General features: G+C 37.4%; 1 protein-coding gene across 1 annotated transcript in view; it reads right to left on the bottom strand.

Moving 5' to 3' along the window:
• LOC146004971 (uncharacterized) overlaps nt 1–13,595 on the bottom strand; it is a 628,831-nt gene extending 615,236 nt beyond the window's left edge. The window contains exon 1 of the mRNA XM_083144050.1: nt 13,512–13,595. The gene's annotated coding sequence lies outside the window, so the exon portion shown is untranslated. The remainder of the gene's footprint in view (nt 1–13,511) is intronic.
• Between the last annotated feature and the right edge of the window lie 9,969 nt (nt 13,596–23,564).

The raw sequence follows: 23,564 nt of genomic DNA, 5'->3' as shown, positions 1-23,564 counted from the left end.
CCATGTAATTTCTATTGTATTAATCAAACACAGCGTACACCTTCTGTATAATTAAGTTCAATCCTCTGTAGAAGTGCAAGGCATAATTAAATAAATAAATAAAAGACACAAGCCTAACATCTGTCCCTATCCATCCTTATCGATTTCTTTTATATCCATCTCAAAGTTATCCCTCCATATCCTTGTTCGCCTTCCTTCAGGTCTCTTACCACCAGGCTTCCCAACAAGAATCCTGTATACTCTTCTTTCTCTACCATTCGTGCCACATGGCTTGTCCATCTATGTCTTGTGTTATACTTAACACCTCGCAAAATTATTTCAACACCATCTAAAATGTTTCACATTACCAATAATATTTGCTCTAAATTTACCCTTACCTTCTAAATATGAACTTACATCCCCATGAAATGTTGTAATGTTAACCTATAAAACCCTACGAGAAAACCAATGACAATTTTTTAAAGATTTTGTAAGAATTTAGATTTTGTCCTTGCATAAATGAATGGGTTGTTTGTGGAGAGATACCAGTTCCAGAAGTATGCAGTCTGCAATATTTGGTAATATTATTTTATAGCTATTATTGCAATGCTACTAGATGACCCAATTTATCCAAGACAATTCATTCGTTTTAATCCTATCCCAATTTTTTTTCGAACTGCAGTTGTCATACGAAAATGTTTGTCTTTTTTTTTTTTTTGTATCTATCGTTGAAGCATGTTCTTCATTGTAAGAATCGTTGTTAATATATGTAATTTGCTGTATAAGCATATAATTTTCTAAATATAGAATTATCATGGAAGTTCAGAACAGGGCCGGCCCTAGGTGGGTGCGAGTCCTAGGGCACACAATATACGCGTGGCAGATAATAAAACTTTTTCAGACGTATGAGAAATCAGAGATTTTTGTCCTTTAGTCTGAAGTACAGGTGTCCTATATAATCACAACATCTACATTACAACAATTAATAAACAAAGAAATTGTATATTTCGTTGAACACGTTCAAGGTTAAAAATAATAATTTTAATAGGTTAATAAAAGTTTCTAAATTAGTGTTTCATTTCCGATGTGCCACTGGTACGATATTCATTGTATTTAATTAGAAAACTAAGGGCACACAATATCTGTCAAAGTGGAAATTTTTAATCATATCGAATAATGTTCTCTATCACAATTCTCCCGGTTTTCTTTGCGAGCGTCCCTTCATCAGTTCCATCATATCATCCCTCATCCTCATCATCGCGATTAGCCAAAAGTGGCAGAAATGCCAAGTGAAGTAAACGAAATCAATATTATCATTCTCTTTTACTTCACACGGAATCTTTACTCTGTAATGAATTTACATTGTTTCATTTGAAATAATATTTTCACTTCATGTTTCATTCTACCTATATTTAAAAGAATTTTGTATGTTAACTATTTTTGATTGAAAGAAATTAACGTGACATTTATATAGCGCTTTGTTTTTATTATGATTTCAGTAATTTTTTATATTCTTAAGCATGCCAAGCCGTCCCCGGTGGCGGAGTGGTTAACATATAGTCCTATAGTGTTATGACGCCAGGGGTCCCGGGTTCGAATCCCGGTCAGGGCATGGATGTTTGTGAGTGTTCATTCATCAATTTCATCATATCATCACTCTTCCCCATCTTCACAAATTAGCCAAACGTTGCAGAAAAAGCGAAGTAAAATAAAGCAAATCAATCAATTAAGCATGCCAAAGCAATAAATAAATAAAAATGAGATTTATTGCTTTGTGGAAGCAGCATCGTCCTTAAACGCGCAATAAACGACACCCACAGAGATTTTATTTCATCTGGCGCGGGACCTCGGCTGAGTGCCAGTTGGTAAAGGAATTAATTTGTTATTTTATATATATATATATATATATATATATATATTTGACCATACATTTTCAAAGGTTGCGCTGATGTTTTAAAGGTTCCTCTGTCTATCATCTTCAACTCTGTCCTATCATCTATGCAGTTTCCTGATAGATGGAAAGTGACTGCTACATGTCCAATTCAAAAGTTGGGTGAAAACAATACGATACAAAACTACCGTCCTATTTCTATTTTATCCACTCCTGCAAAAATACTAGAACAAATACTATACATGCATATTTTTAACCATGTGAAAAATTCCATATCCGAATTTCAACATGGATTCCTACCTAACAGCTCAATTGAAACAAATCTTGGAGAGAAATTACGTTTTACAAGTACAGTATTAGACGAAGGGGAGCAAGTAGATGTGATATATACTGATTTCTCAAAAGCTTTCGACACAGTAGACCATGACGTACTACTGAGTACACTAGGTAGCTTTAATTTGTCACACGCCCTAAGAAAACTCATGGCGTCGTACCTAATGAACAGGCGACAGTATGTCACCTACAAATGCTCCTCATCCGATGAATTTTTGGTGAGCTCCGGCGTCCCGCAGGGATCCAATATAGGGCCTCTTCTATTTTTGTTATTAATTAATGATTTACCCGAACATCTGATTGATTCTCGCAAACTCTTGTGTGCTGACGTTTTAAAGTTCTACAAAAGAATAACAAGTGCAGACGATTGTGCCTCCTTACAACGCGACATAAATAGGTCGAGTGCGTGGTGTTCGTATAACAAACTTTCCCTAAATGTTAAAAAATGCTTCTCTGTTACCTACACCAAGCAAAAGATGCCTATAGATTATCAGTATAAAATAAATAATGTTAACCTCAAGATAGCGGAAAAGGCAAGAGATCTAGGGATACTTTCTGATTCTAAATTAACGTTCGCCTATAATCTGGACAAAGTAATAAGCGAAGCGTACAAGCTTGTTGGATTTATTATTCAGAAGTACACAAACACTAAAAATATTGTATTACTCTCTAGTGCGTACAAAACTCGAATTTGGCTCTGTCATATGGAACACAGAAGTTCAAAAACATACCGCAAATTTAGAACGTGTACAGTAAAATTTATTACGATACATGAAATTCAATCTGGAAGGCGAATACCCCAGGTACGAATCATATACTAACTTAATAGAGCAATTCCATATGGACAGACTTGACCACGGAAGGACAGTCCGAGACCTTATGCTACTTTGAAAAATTTTTAACGACAAACTTCGATCTCCTCTGTGGCTTTCACTATTCAAAATACGCATTCCGAACATTAAAACGCGACCCAAGCATGGAACCTTCTATGTGAGCAAAGCGCAAACAAATATCATGAAAAGGTCACCTATTTGGAGAATGAGTGTTGTCTACAATGCTATGGAGAAAGATAACAAAAGCGTCGATTTGTTCACAATGTCATATTCACAATTCAAGAAAACAGTTATGAATACATTGGCTAGAAAAAAAGATGGAAATATGTTATGAAACTCTACAGTATTGTTATTCTACTATGTATTGTATAAGAAATTGTATTATTACAATATGAACTCTGTAAATTTGTGTAAACCTGTTGAGTTCAATAAAAATAAATAAATAAATAAACACATAAAAGTAAAAAATTAATTCCTTCATGTAGGTATATTTATTAATATATACGTATGCATTTAATAATTGACTATTATATATGTAACATTATATATGTATATACAGGTTGATTCTTTACGTAGTTTACAACTTCAATAAATTATAATTATTTATTGGAACCACATACAGACTTGGTTTATATGTCATTATGCAGCAAAACACTTCAAGTTTTGACTCACGTAGTGTGTAGTTGCGGAGTTGATTACATGCGGCCCCACCGGTCTATCCCAGACAAGTGGATAGGTCGTGGTGGACCAATTGCCTGGATTACACTCCACTCGACTTTTTTTGTGGGGGTTTGTGAAAGATAGGGTGTTCACCCCTCCCCTACCTTATAATTTATATGAACTTCAAGATCGCATCACAACAGCCATCGCTAATGTTACCCCTGAAATGCTGGTTAATGTTTGGCAGGAAATTGACTTTCGTTGGGATGTGTCCAGGATGACCAACGGTACACACATTGAACCATAACAGATTTCTAATAAAAAACTTGAAGTGTTTTGCTGCATAATGACATATTAACCAAGTCTGTATGTGGTTCCAAAAAATAATTATAAATTATTGAAGTTGTAAACTACATAAAGAATCAACCATATATATGTATACATACAGACATGCATATATATATTTGTGTGTGTGTGTGTGTGTGTGTGTGTGTGTAAATTAAGATCCCCCTCTCGAGTCTCCAACGATTTCCTAGCCTGCATAAAAGCTAAGTAAAAGAACATAAGAGACCTTTGTTTCACATTTTCAGGTCCCCCCCAAGAAGAATCCTGGGTACGGGTTTGCTATGTTACAACAATACGTGTTGGTGGTTTGATGAGTTGAAGCTATACCATAGCTCCATTACGAAGACATAAACATTATTCTAGATTTTGGTTAATAATATCAGTTGTTATAACATAATGGTTACTGTTGCATACTGCTTAATTTAAAGCAGGTACATCATTTGGATGCTGTACTTCTATTAGCAATATTATTGTACGTATTATTAATTCCGTGTATGCTACAATAGTTGTACTAAGTGTACTTCATACTGCTGCCTAAAAGATACAGGAAGTAGACATTGTGGCAAAATTCCATACCAAAACGTACATTACCGCATATTTTTCACTCGTAAATTGTAGCTGCTCCGTATTTAAGGCTTACAAACATATCATGTACTGCAGTAATTTTAAACATCCTCATCTAATGTTCTTAAACTTGGAAGGAGAGCATTTTCGAAAGAAGTCGGAGAAAGACAAACTAACATAAGTTACTTAGTAATCAATTCCATACGAAATCAACACAGCCCACAACCTGGCCATCTCAATATGGAGGGAAAACCTACGCCACTGCATTTCTCATTGAATTCAATATGGCGGCCAACAATATGGTGGACCTCCGCTTGACACACACAACTATGGTCCCCCTGAGTCTAACCTGTTTCTATCAACAAAACCCATTATAACTCCTATAAATTTTATAGGAAGTGTTAAGGGACTTTTGACTCACCCCAGTACACTGTAATCAGGCGTTTATGAGTCACATAGCTACACATATTATTATGTATCTTCTGACCCCATTGCAGCCCCAGAATCTGTAGAATTTATACTTTAAAATGAAATTCTCAATTGTTATGTTATTTACAATAGACTGGATAAGAGATAGCTATAATCTGAGTATCCTCAATGGTGCAATGGTAACGTCATTTCCTTTGTAAACAGGAGATACCGGGTGGAGGCACATTGCACAGTGGTTCGGATCTCACCTTAAACTGTAGGTCCAGTCCCGATTAGCCCATGTCTGCATAAAGTGGGCTTAAACAACAGTCAAACAAACAAGGTGGTTAAGAATCAAGAACCGGAAACGTTGAATAAATATATTTACCTGGTAATGTCTTCTGCATATATTCTACTGTCAAATTCTGCACTCGAAGATTCAATTCATGGTAAACTTATTTAAGTATCAATTTGAAAGCTATGATGAATTCAACAATGACATGAAAATCACAGTTGCAATAAATAATTGGCTTGATTGTTAAAGCTAAAGAAAACATGGATTTAAGTAGATAGATGCACTTGGTGTACACTTGCACGTAACCTTTAATAGCTGCTAAAATGTGGGCGTATTGTACAGTCACCGTCTATAAACACGAGGCACCTGCGTATATTCTGAAACACTCGCTTCTCTGCATAGCGTTATTGTGTTGCATAAGTCTCCGACTGTTGTCAACCGTATTGTCTCTTCATCCATATCACCATATTATCATTATCAGTCCTCATCTTCGTGATTAGCCAAACGTGGCAGAAAACCTACGTAATATAAACTAAAGCAAATCAAATCAATCCGGAGAAGACATAGCCAGAGGCACAAGAGGTAATTTCATAGTTTATGCAGAACTTTTCACATTACTTGAAGAAGCAAAGTGCATTGCGAATGAATATACCTGGTGTCCCAGAAGTCTTTCCCTGATTACAAACTTCATTCATATCCGCTATATGCAATGTAGAGATGTGAAAGTGATGTCAAAATATTGGAAAACTAACCAAGTTTATTTGTGGCAGGTTTCAATAATGTGGCTGTAGTGTAGCAGTGTCAGTGCCAAGGAATCCGCAATTAATGCTCTTGTCATCGGGTGGCATCTTTCCATACAATGTTTCTTGGACTTGACAGGATTTGGGAATGAAGATAAATTCCATTTTTTAAATACCAACTTATTGATGGCAGATATTCTAGACGAAAGAATTCTGTACATTTGAAAGTTCCTCTGCACTGTTATTGGTTACCGGGTTTCGTGATACCAGAGGACATGCTGAGCTTTTTTCCTGATTTGTGAACATTTCCGTTTTTCTAGGCACTGACACTGCTACACTACAGCCACGTTACTCAAACCAGCAACAAAAAAAACTTGGTTAGTTTTCCAACATTTTGGCACCACTTTCACATCTCTACTTTGTATGTAGCGGATATGAATAAAGTTTGTAATCACGGAAAGACTTCTGGGACACCCGGTATTTTTCTGAGACACGTTCAATAATCGTTGTTACGCTCAATTCAGAAGTAGACGCTAATGTAAGTTCAAGCTTTGAGGTGCTGAAAACTCTTGATCTACATTTGGTTCAACTCTGAGAGATAACAGGACACTGCTGCTCTGTGGTTGCAATACATTAGGATGCTCGATATTCATCGGAATTTCATTCAAGCCGAGAGTATTGGGAAGTGGAGTTTACGTGCTAATTTTGCTGCATAAGGGGCAACACTTGTGCTGCAAGTGCACGTCGGTATGTAGAGGAAATGATGAAATTTTTACATGTTAGAACCAGGTAGCTACGAAAAATTCTGCAATGAACTCTAAGGCAAAGTGACCGATTTAGAACCGTAATTTACCGTATCATATAAGTTCAATGTATTGACAGTGGCTGCGATTGGGGTTGGGGGGGGACATGGGGAGCAGTTCCCCCTCCCCTCCCCATACGCACTTTTGTCCACGAAGTATCTTAATGCTAAGTTTTGTCTACCAGTGGATTTGACCCGAATTCAATTTTAAATACGATTCTCTCTAATTGCAGTAAGCAGAAAGTAAACGGCCCCTGCCACTCACCCCCTTCTCTCAGTTTAGACACCTAATAGCCGCTACTGTGTGAATACATTTTTAAACAACAAAATCAACATGTAACAAACGCAAGTGAACGAAACACTGCAGAAAACAATATGTTACATTTTCACCAATAACATAAGAAATGTAACACGTAAATTTAGGGAAACACATGACTCTGCATTAAATTACATATTTTCTCAACCTCTGACTCTAAAGGCAGGAAACAAAAACCAATCTCTAGAGGAAATCATAAGCTATGAATTTTGTTCAGTGACTTTTGGACGTCAATTACAGAGATTCTTACAAATTTGCTGTTTTTTGTATCGGAAACCAGCTTTTACGCTAATTCTAAAAATTAAAGAAAATATTTGATTCTTTCTAATTCAATTAAGATTTACGGTAGCTCTATCAAACAAAAACCATAGTTTTTCAAATTTCCTGGTCTTTCATTTTGGTTATCTTAACTTTTTCTGTACAATGCACCGTTTTCGAGATATTATAATTTTTTAGTTTTAAGGTTAATTTTTGCCGCCATTTTCCAAGATGGCGGCTTCTCCTCTTCCTTCCTTCCTTCCTTCCTTCGTTTCCTCTACTATTAACTCAGTATGTGGAAACTTCCTTTAGTGGCCTTGTGTTGAACATGGAGAATTACAGTAAGCGCGCTTTAAGTGGAAAATGTTAGCTGGGGGGGGGGGGGGTGCCATCCTCCTGCATGTCCCCTCACTTCGATCACTGACACTAAGTGAAACGATATTATTGATTCTAAAATTTCATGTGCATACACAAAAAAACAGCTCATGCAAAAGAAGAAATGGAAGTGCTATATTGATCGATTGATTTAAATTTTTTTAGTACGTCGGCAAGCATGGTAATTTTTCACCCTTCAGTATGTACTGAAAATAGTACCCTCTTATCTATAATTCTTACCTAAGATTTAAAGAGGGGGTAAATAAAGCCCTTGGGAAAAAATTAAAAGTGCCAGGTTTGCAGAGAAAATGACACGACACATTAAAAAGTAAGAATTAACTAAAAGCATCCACACAACACAATGGAAGAGACCAGCTCTTCTCAAAAAGCTAAGAAAACGTTTGTTGAAACACTGTCGACGTCTCTCAACATGGATGAACCATCTGGGAAGATTAAAAAGTCTGCCTGAGAAAAGCGAAGTCTACACATTCAACAAGAAAATGCTTTCAATTAATCAGATTGTGTTATCCCAACTTCCCTGCAAATAAGGATTTGATTCAAACTATTGGTAATTGTTTGTAAAAGCATTTGTGCACAATGTGCACAATGGGTAACGCAAGTTTATTTCTTCAGAGAAATTTAAATTGGGAACAGGCTTTAATTTTTTTAATATTAAAATAGTGCAAATTATTTTTTCATGACTTGTAAACAATTATACACGTAACATTAGGATTTTATGAGAAGTACTCTAACTGACGATTTCCTGTAACTATGAATATCTTTCAAAATAGTATTAATAGTTTTGTGAATGGTCAGCGCATTTTTATGTATATAAACTGCAATGCCAATAGAGTACAACTGTTCATTGGGAAAATAAAATTGAAATAAATTCAATTCAATTCAAATGCCGATTTTGGTGTCACATTTATTTTAGGGTAATTTTTAATTTTTATTTAATTTTAATTTTAATTTTAATTTTTCTTATTATAAAAAGGCGCTATAAGTTCCAATTTACATCATTTTTGTTGCCTATTTGCCTGCCTATTTGAGAGGTTTTTAGTGCCTATAAATCCGCACCCTGCTCATCACACATAAGGAGAAAACATAGGAGAACACACAATCATGCAAATGATTATACTGGCCGTAGGTCGAGACGCCAGAGCCTCGTTAGTCTGAAACCGAGCTGTACTACGTGAAAGTGAGGTTGACATTTCGGTGCCTTCTCAAAATGTCACCCCTTGCACTCAAAGAAACTACAGGGTGTCCCACTAGCTTTCGCACCCGTAAAAGACGATATAATTTCCGAACAAACATACATTGGAAAATGAAATTCACAATACGCGTAACTTGTTTCATGTTGAATACATGATCGTCACAGCAGGTGCTGCAAGTGTCTTCCCTGGACGTCCAGACATTTTTATACACGGCGTTCCATATTGTGAAGTCTCCGGTGTGATCTCGTGAATCGCATTCTCTATGTTGTTTCGCAACTCTTGCAGTGATCGTGGTTTGTTTTTGAAGACACAACCTTTAAGGAAACTCCATAAAAGAAATCCGGAGGTGTCACATCTGGGGATCTTGGCGGCCACAATTCTTTGGAGATGATTCTGTCACCAAACAAGGACTCAATTTCTTCCATGGACACGTTGGAAGTATGTCATGTTGCTCCGTCTTGTTGGAAATAATCGCGACCCAGTTATTCATCATATAGCTGATTCACAAATGCACTGAAGATGTGTAAGTAAACTTGTGTGTTTACTGTGTCTTCTAAAAAGATGGGTCCAATGATACGCTGTCGGGTAATTGCACACCAAACCCCCACCTTCAATGGTCCTTTACGGCGTCCAAATTCAAGTTGAACGGTCTGATACGATCCTGATATCCAATATTTCTTTACAATGAACACGCTTTCTGGTACGGTGAACCGATCCATCCTCGAGATGCAGGGACGCGCGCATCACACTAACCCACACGCACCACTTCCCCTGGCGCCACCTACCGTCTTTGTTTTGACGCGTGCGTTTATGTTCAACCCTGCCTCGTGTTCAGCATGAAACAAGGTACGTGTATTGTGAATTTCATTTTCCTATGTATGCTTGTTCGGAAATTATAAAGTTTTTTTTTCGTGTTCGAAAGCTAGTGGGGCACCCGTTATTTTTGTATTTTAAAATATCTATTAATTTATATTTCTCTCTTAAAGTTAGATTGCAACTTAATGAAAGGTTACGTAATAGAGTATGAACGCCTGTAGACTTGAATGGTCGACTTTTGATCTCACCTGGGAATGTGTTCTCTGCGGGTGTACCTTCAGCGAATTTAATCTTACCCTAATCTTCGCGATTAGCCAAAAGTGGCAGAAAAGCGACGTAAAATAAGAAAGACAGAAATAATACCCACAAAATGAAATTAGCAATTGAAACAAAAATTCATGGCGCAACAGCACCTGAAGGCAACGGCACTCGCAGGATTTTTTCTCGGGGGGGGGGCAAAGTCGCAGAAACTTTAATTATTATTATTTATTAGTGTTATTATTATTGCTATTATTTTTATTATTATTAGTTACTACTACTACTTTGCACATAATAAAATTCAAATTGAATTGAAAATACTTTTCCGTTGTATACAAGTTCAGACTCAAGTCTACTATTTAGATAGAAACTGGATTCTGCTTGCTTCCTTTCCATAAACATCTATCACTTCGTTGATGAACTGTTCTTTGTCGTTTTGTACTTTTTCACAATGCACAGATATCAATCAGAGTCAGGCACCACTTTGTCTACTGTCCTTCATGATCCATGTCTTTGCGTGGCGAAGGGTACTGTAAAATATTAATAATAATAGTTGCTGTAACTTACGGACTGTAAGTCACCGTAAACAATACTTTTTGTTTGAAAATATCGCTAGAATTTCACCATTCAAATTACATTAACTCTTTCCGGAAATCTCAGAGGGGGGAAAATGGAATCCTTGTCCGCAGCCCTAATCAGATACCCGCAATGTTGAGCCCCTTGGTTTTTCTGTTCATTTTTGCAGGAGTGCCCATCTTCCCCAAGACCAGTGGTGCAATCCCAACCCTCACAAAATCTTGTCATGCGTCCCCCCAATTATATTATTCGCGCACTCAAAATATATCCTAATCCCCAGAAAGTAAATCTCAGGGCGATAATATATTACGGTTTCTCTTTCAAAAAAAATCATCTCCCCCCTCCGTTTTCTTGTAGTAAATATAATTATTTTAGTAACCCATAACAATAATTACGTGGATTTTATCTTCAGTGCAAATTTTATTTGTTTAAGTATAATTTTTCCTGTGACAAGAAGTTATAAATGCGGATTCGATATATTTTTGTTGCAAATGTTGCACCTGCTTTAAATGAAGCAGTATACCAACACTAAGGATTATATTTTAAGAAGTGATGTTATTAATGAATATCGAGAATATAGCTTATGTCTTGGATGCACCTATAGTATAAAACTTCACGTTCACCTCAGTAAAGCGTCAAACAAACACGCATTCATGGAATACATTATTGCGAGCGATGCGAACAAGAAACTTTTTACATCCATGCAGGCTTTCAAGAATATTAATTTCATGGGGTGTCAATACTTTCTTAGGATCCCGAGATAATTAGTATTTTCCAGCTTCTCTTCTGGCACGTTTGGGGTAGAAACGTCTCGAAATACAGTCTCCAATATTTAATGTTCGAACTCTGTCTCTGCACTACAGAAATCCTTTGACAATCTAAGATTTAAAACTTTATCAAGAGCTTCCTATCTCTTCCTTTAAATTTAATACTCAATCCTACGACCAAAATTTCCTTGCCAATTTTAGACTCACTGTTGATATTGAAGAGTGGATATTACCTCCTCGAAAAAAATAATTCTCAGTCTCCACACAAGAATTTCCGCAACAGTCCAAGACAATAGTAATACACAAGAATTGGATACCTCCCTCAATTTAATGCTCAATCCCCCTCTAACTAAAATACCAGCCATTAATCTAAGATCGACAGTTGGACATTGTCCCCCCAACGCTCAATTCAGAATCTCCCCCCAGAACACACGTGTAAAATAAGGCCTAATATTTTGGAGGTAGATATTTCTCCCATTCCCCTCCCTTACCCTTAAACACTTTATTTTCATCATCTAATTGATTAAATATGGTGCATTTAAGGTGTAAAATTTTTACATATATTTTGGAAAAATATATAAATGTTGAATTTTATATTAATTGATGAGGAAAAAACCCAAAAAATCTCTATGCATTTTCAAAATGGAGACGTACGGTGGTGTCGCTTGTGTTACTGTAACTTTTAAGAGGATCCTTCCCCAACGTTCAACTTTACTAGCAAGAGAGAGAGAGAGAGATCATCAGGGTAATTGGAGAAGCGGTGTTTTTCCAAATCGTACAATATGTAAGTGCAGTATGACCTCAGTTCGGAAAATTATGGGACACACTGCATGTTCACACAGAAATCGAGATGCATTAAATCTATGTGATGCACTACGTATGTTTTTTGGCCTCTACCAAGAATCACGTTTACAGTTCGATGTATTCTTCAGTACATCGTTTGTAAAAGTAACGCCAAAGTACATTAAGCAATGCAAGTGAGTATTTATTTATATGTCGATTTGTACTTAGATGCATTAATGGATGCGTTTTTCTTATGCAAATTGCTGCATCTTTCTTGATGATGCACTTAAACATTTGATGTAAGTTTATGCATTTTTTCTTGTTTCAGCTGATGAATCTACTTTTCAGCGTGCACTTGTCTAAAAGTTTTCTGCCTTCATGAATAGTGTAATGAATTTAAAAATTTGCTACATTCATTTCAAGTCGAATTTGTGCACATACTTGAACAGTTTAGAACAGGAGCGCCGATTGGGTGCCAAAATTGGTAGAGAGCGCAAGGACAGTTTTATTCTTGGTAGACAATGTTTTTTTGATTGATTGATGAATTTGTGTTTTAAGTCCACTTTATGCACAGTAAGTCTAATTGAGACTGGACCTACAGTTTAAAATGAGATCCTAACCACTATGTCCCTCCAGCGGGTATCAAACCCGGGACCGCTATAATATTAGACGAAGACGCTACCACTGCGCCATCGGGGAGGCCCTTTCGTAGACAAGGCTTAGCATTAAGAGCTTATTGTATGGGGGCAAAAGGTTGCAAAAAAATGGAGGCAACTGTTCCCCTTTGCCCCTCCTAATCGCCGCCACTGGTTTAGAGTTAGATACGGACAATTTAGAATTAGATACGGCAAAAATGAAAGTGTCCAAGCTACACAAGGAAAATTTTCTTTTAAGTCCATCTTATTTCGAAATACTAATAGAGACTGGACCTACAGTTTAAAATTGGATCTGAAGCACTGTGCCTCCATCGGGTACCGAACCCGGGACTCGTTGATTGAAACGCGACGGCGTTACCGCTAAACGGTCGGGAAGGCCTTGAAATCCAACCGACGATACAGCGATTCGTGTTAACCATTAAGCTAATGATTGACAAACCAATGTCCTAAAGAGAAATGTAGAGATTATAGCTCGTTTGCATACGTGAATGGTTGGACACCGGATCTGGACGTGCAAGAAACGTTTATCTTCATTTTTAGAACTAGTCGTGGTCATGTTCGGAGAGAGTGAAGTGTGTGAGGACCTGTAATTTGCTTACAGGAAAAGTTTAATAAGAAGTAGTGAGGGTCTTTGTACCTTACCTGCACGACTGTGGAAGAGATCGCGGAACTTGCGAAGATCTGGACCACGGATGCTGCACGTCCGGTAACACGCACTAGCTCACTCGCACAGGTCCCGCACAGCTGGAGAAGGCACCAGCCACCAGTGTTGCCAGTGCCGATGCTTTTTTCTCTTGCGCTACCCGAATTATTTCCCATTCCTCCTAAGACGTTACTGTACATCCAGGAGGAAGAATGTTATTTCCTTCTAACAAAGGTACCTTGGAATCAATTCCCAGTAGGCAAACGGGTCACTGGTTCGAATCCTACCTTGAACTGTGCTTGACCCTTGTGGACATGAGTTTGTGAGCCTGGCAGATGGTGTAGTGATAATGCTATCGCCTTGTAATCAATGGGCCCCTATGGAGGCACATTGTGCAGTATTTGAATTCAACATTAACTGTATCTAAAGTCTCAAATAGCTTATCTCTTCTATGGTGTATGGCAACTACGTAAGGGAATCGCGTGTTTGATCCTCGGAGGAGAAGCATTGCATATTGGCTCGGGTAAAACTTTACACGGTAAGCCCAGCCTCTATTAGGCTTCTCAGTCTGCGCGATAAGTGAAGCGGTAGTCAGCGCAACGCTCTACGTAATCGGAGGTCCCAGGTTTCAACCATGGGTGAATCATTGTTCTTGTCCCATCATCCATTTCAACACTTTATTGTTATTTTCCATCGTCGCGATTAATACAAAAAGTAGAAAAGCGACATAAATTAACGAAAATAGAAATAAAGGTTTTTGAGGTTGAGTACATTGCGTTGGACTCGTTCTTTATTCTCGTCACAATTAATCTTAATTAAATTTCCAGCAGAGGAACCTGTTTTTTCAGGTCATGTAGTTTATTTGTGCAAGAAGCCTCTTGTTGGCAGATTGCTAGGAAATCTATATTGGAAAAAGATGTTTACATAATTTATATCAACCCTCTCCTCTGTTTATCTTATTTTGTGTAGCTTTTCTTGCTCTTAGCCTTATTGGCCGCACTTAAGATTAATGGTGACGTAATTGCGAAGGAATATCCATGCCAAGATCTGAACTAGAAACTTCGAACCTTCAGTGCCGAGATCGTGGCTCGACTACTCAACTTTAATGGTCACTTAAACTTGCAATTAAATAATTTATATTAAGCAGTGGCGTATGCTGAGTCCAAGATCAGGGGTATCTCACTATGACATAGGTTATGAATAGAAATAAGTTTACCAACTCCTAAGAAATCAGGTTGCCAGTTTAAAGAAATCAGGTTGCCAACTCAAAGGAAATCAGGTTGCCAACTCATAAGAAATCAGATTGCCAACTCATAAGAAATCAGGTTGCCAACTCATGGGAAATCAGGTTGCCAACTCATAAGAAATCAGGTTGCCAACTCATAGCAAATCAGGTTGCCAACTCAAAGGAAATCAGGTTGCCAACTCATAAGAAATCAGGTTGCCAACTCATAGGAAATCAGGTTGCCAACTCACAAGAAATCAGGTTGCAAACTCCATATTACTCACTGATATGAATAATTTTATTTATAATTTCTGATCGATTTTCTTCCTGTATTTTATTCTCTAGACTTCAGGCTTCGCAGATAGCCTAGCTAGCCTGGAATATGCGCTCCTGATATTAATACATTCGATATTAGATTGGCTGTGTCGTGAACTATAACTGAATCAAATTTCAGGCGGTCTACCATAATAACAAATCCAAAATTCTTGATTTCTTCATGACTTTTTCTTTTCTTTTTGTTGACCTATTTCTTAACATTCACTTAATCGTCCCCTACTTAGGTACACTTGGAAACTAAGAATTTTTTTTAATGAAAACCCCCTACAACGAGGCCAGTTACGATGAAAACTGAACTTTAACAAGAGATTTAAACTTGCTCTAATTATTAATGCAAATAAAAATTAATAATTTAGACTTCATACTGGATGGGCAATGATCACATTACTTCAATATTTTTACAAAACTTCACGCATATAAGAATGCAGTTCTTAAAAAAATAAAGAGAAAAAATCATAACCAGAACTCGATACAATTTTAGATTTCCAAATTCAATTTTTGTTTAATCCCAGTTCAGGTATATGACAATGTAAATTTACTATACTGTGAAGAAATAGTACAAATTCTTGACCACAAGCATCATTTCTTGACTTTTTCTTGACTGTTAGACACTCTGAAATATATTTGATGACAGAGTGATTTCAATGTTCAACTAACAATTTCACTGCCGAACGTTCCGGATTCGTGTCCTGACCAGAGTAAATACGTTACAATACATTATTCTATAAATTGAATGTAATTATCATTCATTACCATTGTGTCATTACTCGGGAACGGATTTTAAGGTGCAAAATTTTGGCCGGGAAAGGGAAAAAAAAAGTTCTGAAAATATTTTCAAAGGGTGCTGATAAAATACCTTTATTCAGGTCTAAACCACTGACATTTATACAATACTGTAGCAAATAGCATAATTTATAGTAAACATGGTATAATTTATATTGCTGATGCATCAAAGAGGAGATGAAAAGAAGATAAATGTGCTAATATCACAGAAAAGTGCAGATAGGTGCAACAAAGTGTGATTGATTTTATGTCCTAAAATGCATCTCTCAAAGGATCGGTGTAAAAAAAGCTATATTTTTGTAAAAGTGCTGCACCTTAAAATCCTACTCATTACATAACAAACACAAATAAAACACAATAGCAAAGAAATATAGGATAGTATCAGGTTAGAGGACGTGGGGCGGGGGGGGGGGCAGTTGCCCTCCGCGCCATGATAAACCTTATCCACCAAGTGAAGTACGTTGTCGCCTTGTAATCAAGTGGTTTGGGTCCCACTTTAAACTGTAGGTCCAGTCCCAATAAGCCTTACTGTCCATAAAGTGTACTTAAGACACCAAATCAATCAATCAAAAAACAAGTAAAGTAAAGTAAAGTGTCCTTGCCCCCTCCCTGTTTTTGTCCTTGCCCCCTCCACTGCTAAAGAATTAGAACGATGCAATCAGACATGCATGGAAAACACACCAGAGGCCGTCGTTAAAATAGTCTTTATAGTTACACATTGGAGTAACTTCAAATCAAAGACAGATTTCAACCCATGGCATTAATCACCGACGAGTTTAGCAGAGAGTCTCACGATTTCACTACTAGACTGGGACAATTTTCGAAAATTTTGACTGTAGGAAGCATTTTTGAGGAAAAGCAGGCAAACAACATTTTCTTAATGTATTTGATGTGCTGATTACGAATATTTTGTTTGTCACTCTCGATTTTGGTGTTATATGCTTCAAATCGCTAAAAAACAAAATGGCGGCCATACGAAATGAGTCCCTATTAACTTTTGAAGGAGCAGAAACAAAATAGTGATCTTCGTGTCAAACATTATGTTTTTGGGTATGCTGAATCCAAATATTATGTTTTCTAATCTAATCCCACTTTGTACTGTAGGTCCAGCCTTGGCCAGCCTAAACTTTGACAAACGAACTTTGAAAGTGTCCCAGAAGTGCCGGTTTAATTTAACATTCCGACGTAAATTTCTCTACATCTGGCAACCCTGTCAGCAAGGATCGATCGAGAGTTCAAACCCACTGTCCGCCACCTACCTGTTTCTCTGGTAAACTGGGGCGGGAAAAAAACGCTGGCACATAACCTCAAAGGACAACACACAGGACTCTATTTAGTTGTCCTTTCAAGCCCTTTTGTTTTCCTAGCGGTGGAACAAAAGCTGTTAAAACGGGCAACTTAAAAGTTTCATTCTCTTTTCACGACAAACGAATATCCTCGCAAATGGTCAATTCCAGAGGTTCCCCAACACGCACCTATTCCACTATTTTTCCCTTGATATTTTCTTATACGCAAGGGACGTGTATAATAGGTCGGTCAATAGTGCTCTTCGCGTGACGTAAATCGAATCTAATTTACCAACAGGGAAGATGTCGGAAGAAGACTTAGGTTGACAGGCTATGTGGCACGAATGGGAGATGAAAGAGGAGTTTACAGGCTTGTTGTTGGGAAACCTGACGGTAAGAGACCTGTAGGAAAGCCCAGACGAAAATGGAGGGAAAAAGTTGAGATGGACCTAAAGGAAATCAGTCAGGATGGAAAAGATTGGATTGATCTTGCGTAGGATAGGGACAGATAAAGGCTTGCGTTGCTGCAGCCATAAACCTTCGGGTTTAAGAAGGCTAGAGAGTTAGTTAGTTAGTGTATCGCTCCTAGGTCAGTGTGAAGATGCCGTCCCTCACAGACTATTTTTGTGAAGGTATTGCAGAAAATACAGGGTGACCATAAAGTGTAGGACCAATAAGGGAACTGATGAACAGCACTCTGTCAATGCAAAAATTGCACCGCTTGTCCGCCAAAAGACTAAACGCACTTCTTCAAGTATTAAATCATGTTTCTTTGCATTTTAAATTATCTTCAAGCTGCGATTTTTATAGCAATATAGACCTCTTCCGATATTTCCCAACTCGCTCTTGTCGCCAAAGAAGAATTATCTCCACTTGGTCCTAATTAGAAACTACATCAAAATTGCCGCCCACTTGGAGACGTGTATCACAGAAAAGCAGCGGGCTGTTATTCGGTTTTTGGATAGTGAGAGTGCAAAACCAACAGACATTCATCTGAGGATCAATGCGTAGTATGGTGATTCCTGTGTGTGGCTTCAGCAGGTTCATGAGTGGCACAGAAAGTTTAAAAGCGGAGTGTCAACTTTGACCCACGCAGCTCCCCCCGATCGGTCTCGCACTGCGATGATGCTCACGCTCTTGTAGGACTGTAAAGGTCAAATCCCAAAGTTGTGAAATGCTTCAGAACCACTTTAAACCTGCAATCGCGGTTTGCTCACTTCTGGTTTGCTCTTTCAGCAAGATAACGCGAGGCTACACACAGCTCATTCAACATTGTATAACATCCATATCCTGCATATTCATCGAAACTAGCATCGAGTGATTATCATGTGGAGACTGTGTAGAAAAGCGATGATGTGTTTTCAATCATGTTGTACAGGGTGGTTCAAAAAAGGCAACCGAATGCAGAACTGTTACCTTATATGTTCGGTTACCTTTTTTGGGCCACCCTGTACATGTTGATTGATTGATTTTACTTCGCTTTTCTGCCGCTTTGACTAATCGTGAAGATTAATATGAAGGGTGATGAGATGGATGAAGTGATAGTTACAAACATGTGTGTACAACACAACACGAGTCCCACAGAGATTTATACAGGGAGGCCCAAGAAATGTAACGCAACACATAATACAACGGTTCTACATTTCGGTTAACTTTTTTGGGTCTCTCTGTACTAGCTGTGAGTAAAGGCGCCAGAACCTCGCTAGTCTGCAAAATGCAGTCCCCGTGACGGAGTGATTATCACATCGCGCTACGACGCCAGGGGTCCCGGGTTCGAATCCTAGACTGGCCATGAATCTTTCCAATCTTCGGAAATTAGTCAATTGTGGCACGAGAAGGGAAGTTAATTAAAGCAAATCAATCAAACCCAGCACCTGTCAGGTAAATGTTACGACCGACTATATCGGTGCTTAACCAATACGTTGTACAGTCACAGACATTTCTGGGTTGAAAAACATACCAGTGGCTTTCAATAGAATCATCACAACCCAGAACTGTCCATGATTACAACTAATAAAAACCTGGTTTCGTCAGAGGTGCTTAATGCAAACCAAGTACCAGGATGTTCAACAAACACAACAACTTATTCCAATTATCCCGGGTTCGATACCCGGTGGAGGCACATAGTGGTTCGGATTCCACTTTAAACTGTAGGTCCAGTCCCAATTAGCCTTAATGTGCATAAAATGGACTTAAAACAACAATTAAATCAATTAAATTATTCAAATTATCCTGTATATTTATTTCAGGGATATGTAGTGTCTCTGTAATTACCTTTATACAACATACATGTATATACTAGGATGTGTGTATGTATGTATGTTTCTTCCGGCATAACTATCGAACGCGTGGAGCAATTTCAACCAAACTTGGTACACATATGACTTACAATCTGGAAAGAAATGCTGTTGGGGTAAGACACCCCTGGCACCCCTAGGGGTAGGGGTGGGAAGGGGTGACATGTAAAAATAATCTAATCTATAGTTTTCGGGGTCGCTAAGAAAAAGAGTGACATTCCCAATGCCCTTCAATTTATTTATTCTTGCTCCTGTAGGAGAAACTAAAGATGATGTTTATAATCAAGTTTTGAGTTAAATTAATATTATAATGGATTTGTAAAAGATTTTACTTTATAATTTGTATACTGTACTTATACTTGTAATACCGGTAAATAAAATTACTTACATTTTACACTATAGTTATAATTCATTATTTTCCTGTCTAATAGAAGATTGGGATGAATAAAAATACCAGGGCAACGCCGGATAATCAGCTAGTTTACTATAATTCAAGAACCTGATTTCAGTAAGTGCATAATTTATGTGACTGAGAAAGCTAGCATGATAGAGAGAGGATTCCTTTCCTTGATGACGGAGAGAATAAATAAATTATAATTAAAATTGTATTTATTTTATTCGATGGACTACTCAACTGACAACTTGCTTATTGTCACCTTATAATTACCAACAACAGTTTTCTCATAACAGGTAAAGTACACAACCCAACTATCTGTCCACAATAGGAAAGTTGTCTAAGAGAAAAATTAATATTACTTAACTGAAGACCGATCAAGTAATTCTCATTCTCTCTCTCTCTCTCTCTCTCTCTCTCTCTCATGGCTGCCGATATAGTAGTCAAAGGCAGTTTCTTAGCTACACGTGCACGGCATCTCGTCAACCAATCAGTCTCTCCTCGTGTAATGTTTCTTCGTGACGTAGTTCACTGCTGCAGATTAATACTTTGATTTTTTGCCAAAATAAAATATTTATCAATGTGATCAAAGGTTATACTGGGTGTTCAAATTTTATTGGTTGATTTAGTAAGACTATATTTTTACCAATAATGAACAGAAATACATGATATAAGCACCATTTGAAAATGAATATTTGAAGTTTTACACACACCTTAAATGCAACGAATGTGTGCCCAACCTCTGGCACGACAGATGTCCCATTCTTGCCAAACCTTCTCAAGCATGTCTTGTGTAACGTTTCCAATGTCAATGTTGATGCACTTCTGCAGTGTCTGTGGAAGTGCAGTAACGTAAACATTACCTTTGATTAAACAATACAGTTGCGGTCACCAAGTCCAGTTTGTAAGACAGCCATTAACTCCGACACTGATGTACACTTTTTCCCGCAAGATGGCAATATAGTACTAGGCAAACCCAAAGGTACATTTATTTATTTATTTATTCCAAGTTTCAGATACAGCACTTTTAAGGCCATTTTACACTGAAAACTCTAACAAATAACAAGAACAAGTCAAGATGGTTTTAGGTAAAAACAAGAAAGGTTAAATATAAACATAAGACATAAACAAGGAAACAAACAAAGATTTACATATTCATTTTTAGGGAAGATCGGAAAATACTTTCAGGGGCAAAAATGTCTATGTTTGTGGGTAAATTATTGTAGAACTGGGGCAGCCTGTGGAATAGAGCGCGCTGTATAAGGGAAAGCCTAGCGGTGGAGGTGTGGAACAATTCAGTGTTTCGGGTCGATCGAGAGGGAACTCTGAAGTTGAATTCTGAAAGAAGAAATTCAGATCTTAATTTTCCATTGATGATGTTATAGAAAAATTTCATATCGGCCATATCGCGTCGGGTCTGCAGTAACTGGATGTTCAAAGTAGTCAGGATGTCAGGTTTCTGAAGATGCCGCGGAGAAGGAATTCTATGAAGAACAATGGCGGTAAAGAAGCTGAGGACGGAATCCATGCTAGAAAGATTTGTATTGGAAGCCATGGCCAAGACTGGAGAGCAGTATTCAAGAAGAGGAGAAATGAATGACTTGAAAAATAGGCTAAGAGAAGTTGGAGTATCAATTTCAGTGAATCTGTAGAGGAGGCCTAAGAGGCGCATTGCACTTTTAGTTGTAGCTGCGATGTGTTCCTTAAAATTCAGTTTTTCATCTATGATAACACCTAGATCTTTTTGGGTCGCAGCTATGGTAATATAATTGTTTTCCAGAACATAATGAGAATGTATTTTGTTCTTTTTTAAAGAGACTGTGAGGGAGGAAAATTTCTGCGGGTTAAGTTGTAGATTCCACTGCTTACACCATGTGACAAGTTCGGAAAGAACATTCTGGAGAATCACAGCATCTTGTGTGGTTGAGATTTATTTGAAAAGTTTACAGTCGTCAGCAAACATGAGTATATTGACAGGAAGTGAGGAAAGTCTTTGAGGGAGATCGTCCATGTGTAGGATGAACAAGAGAGGGCCCAAGACGCTCCCTTGTGACACCCCAGAAAAGACAGGAAGAAAATCAGAAGAGACGCCTGAAAGAGTGACACGCTGTGTACGTGAGTGTAGATAATCCAGGATTAAGGAGAGAACTATGCCATGTATGTGAAATCTAGTTCGTAATTTGTGAATAAGAAGGGCATGGTTTATTTTGTCAAAGGCTTTTGAAATATCCAAGTATATCACATCTAGCTGGGAATTTTTGGAAATAGCCCTAGTGGCATGTGAAAGGAGAATTGAAAGATTAGTCAAGCAAGAGCTACCTGGAAGAAATCCGTGTTGGACAGTACTGATATGCGAAGATGTAAAACTGAATAATTTGTCCTTAATGATTTTTTCACAGATTATAGACAGGAGTGATATTGGTCTGTATGATGTAGAGTAGTGTAATTGGTACCACAACCAGTGCCACTTACAAGTGTACAAATGATGAGCTCATATAATTAAACAGCCCGATTAAAATTATCACACTTAAAATTATGCCAAGATGCCTCTTATTCCCCAATTCTTCAAGTGTAATATGCTCTTAATTCTAAGAATTTTCAATCCTAGTGTACAAATGATGAGCCCCCTCAGATTGATTTGCCTACACTTATAAAAGGCACTTCTGTGAGATTGTTGTCCATAAATTTGTTAAAAATATGCCCCTCTTGATATTTTTTTTGCCCACACCTAAAACTAAGCCAAAACGTATTAACACACACCCACACACACATACCCCCCTCACCCACACCCACCCATACACACACACACACACACACACACACACACACACACCCACACACCCATACACACACACATACACACACACACACACACACACATACATGCTTACTTCTGGTTTATTTCCATTGCATCACGCTGTGCAACAAATTATTATCCAATATTATGCAACAAATTATGATGCAAGAGCTATTACATCATGCTGTGCAACAAATTATTATCCAATATTAAGCAATAAATTATTATGCATGTGTTGTTTTCTGATTGGTTAATTATGACATAATGTGATGATGTGTTATATTCTGATTGCTTTGTTGTTTCAGATGTTTTAATCCATGCTTAGGGTATATAAAGAGATTTTGCTTTACTCCTCGGCCAGTATTGTGAGAGTGGCTGAGGAGAACAGATGTGTTGTTACAGTGCTTCTCATACTTACAGGCCTGTTTGGCTTAATTCTTATTATTCATACTAAATATATTTCTGGTATATTGAACAAAAGGGCTTATATTTTGTATAAAAAATCTGATATTTGTTGCATCCAGCTTGTTTGTTGTAATCCACTCTTATTTAGAGTCAGGCTTATATCTGTCCCAGCCTGTTATACAAAAATCAATACATAACACAGCGCTAGGTCATTGCCTTTCTAGACATGCATGTCTGTGCAGGCATTTGCGGAAGGTCAGTGTAGATCAATATTTATTCTCTTTTTCCACTTGTGGGCTATTAGCTTTACAACCTGTCATAATAAGCATAGAGTTTTGGTTTAAAACCCAAAAAAAATTATATAATAAACTGACAATAAAAATTAAAAATATTAACATATTAAATATACACAAGAAATAAACAAAGCACACAGCTGAACAAAATATATATATATATATATATATATTAAGTACAAAATTCTGAATTGAACCCCAGGAAATCTTATATAATAAACCAACAACAAAAATGC

The sequence above is a fragment of the Lepisma saccharinum genome, chromosome 22, assembly GCF_977018435.1.
Source record: "Lepisma saccharinum chromosome 22, izLepSacc3.1, whole genome shotgun sequence".
Taxonomy (NCBI): domain Eukaryota; kingdom Metazoa; phylum Arthropoda; class Insecta; order Zygentoma; family Lepismatidae; genus Lepisma; species Lepisma saccharinum.
This window is presented reverse-complemented; position numbering and strand designations above follow the sequence as displayed.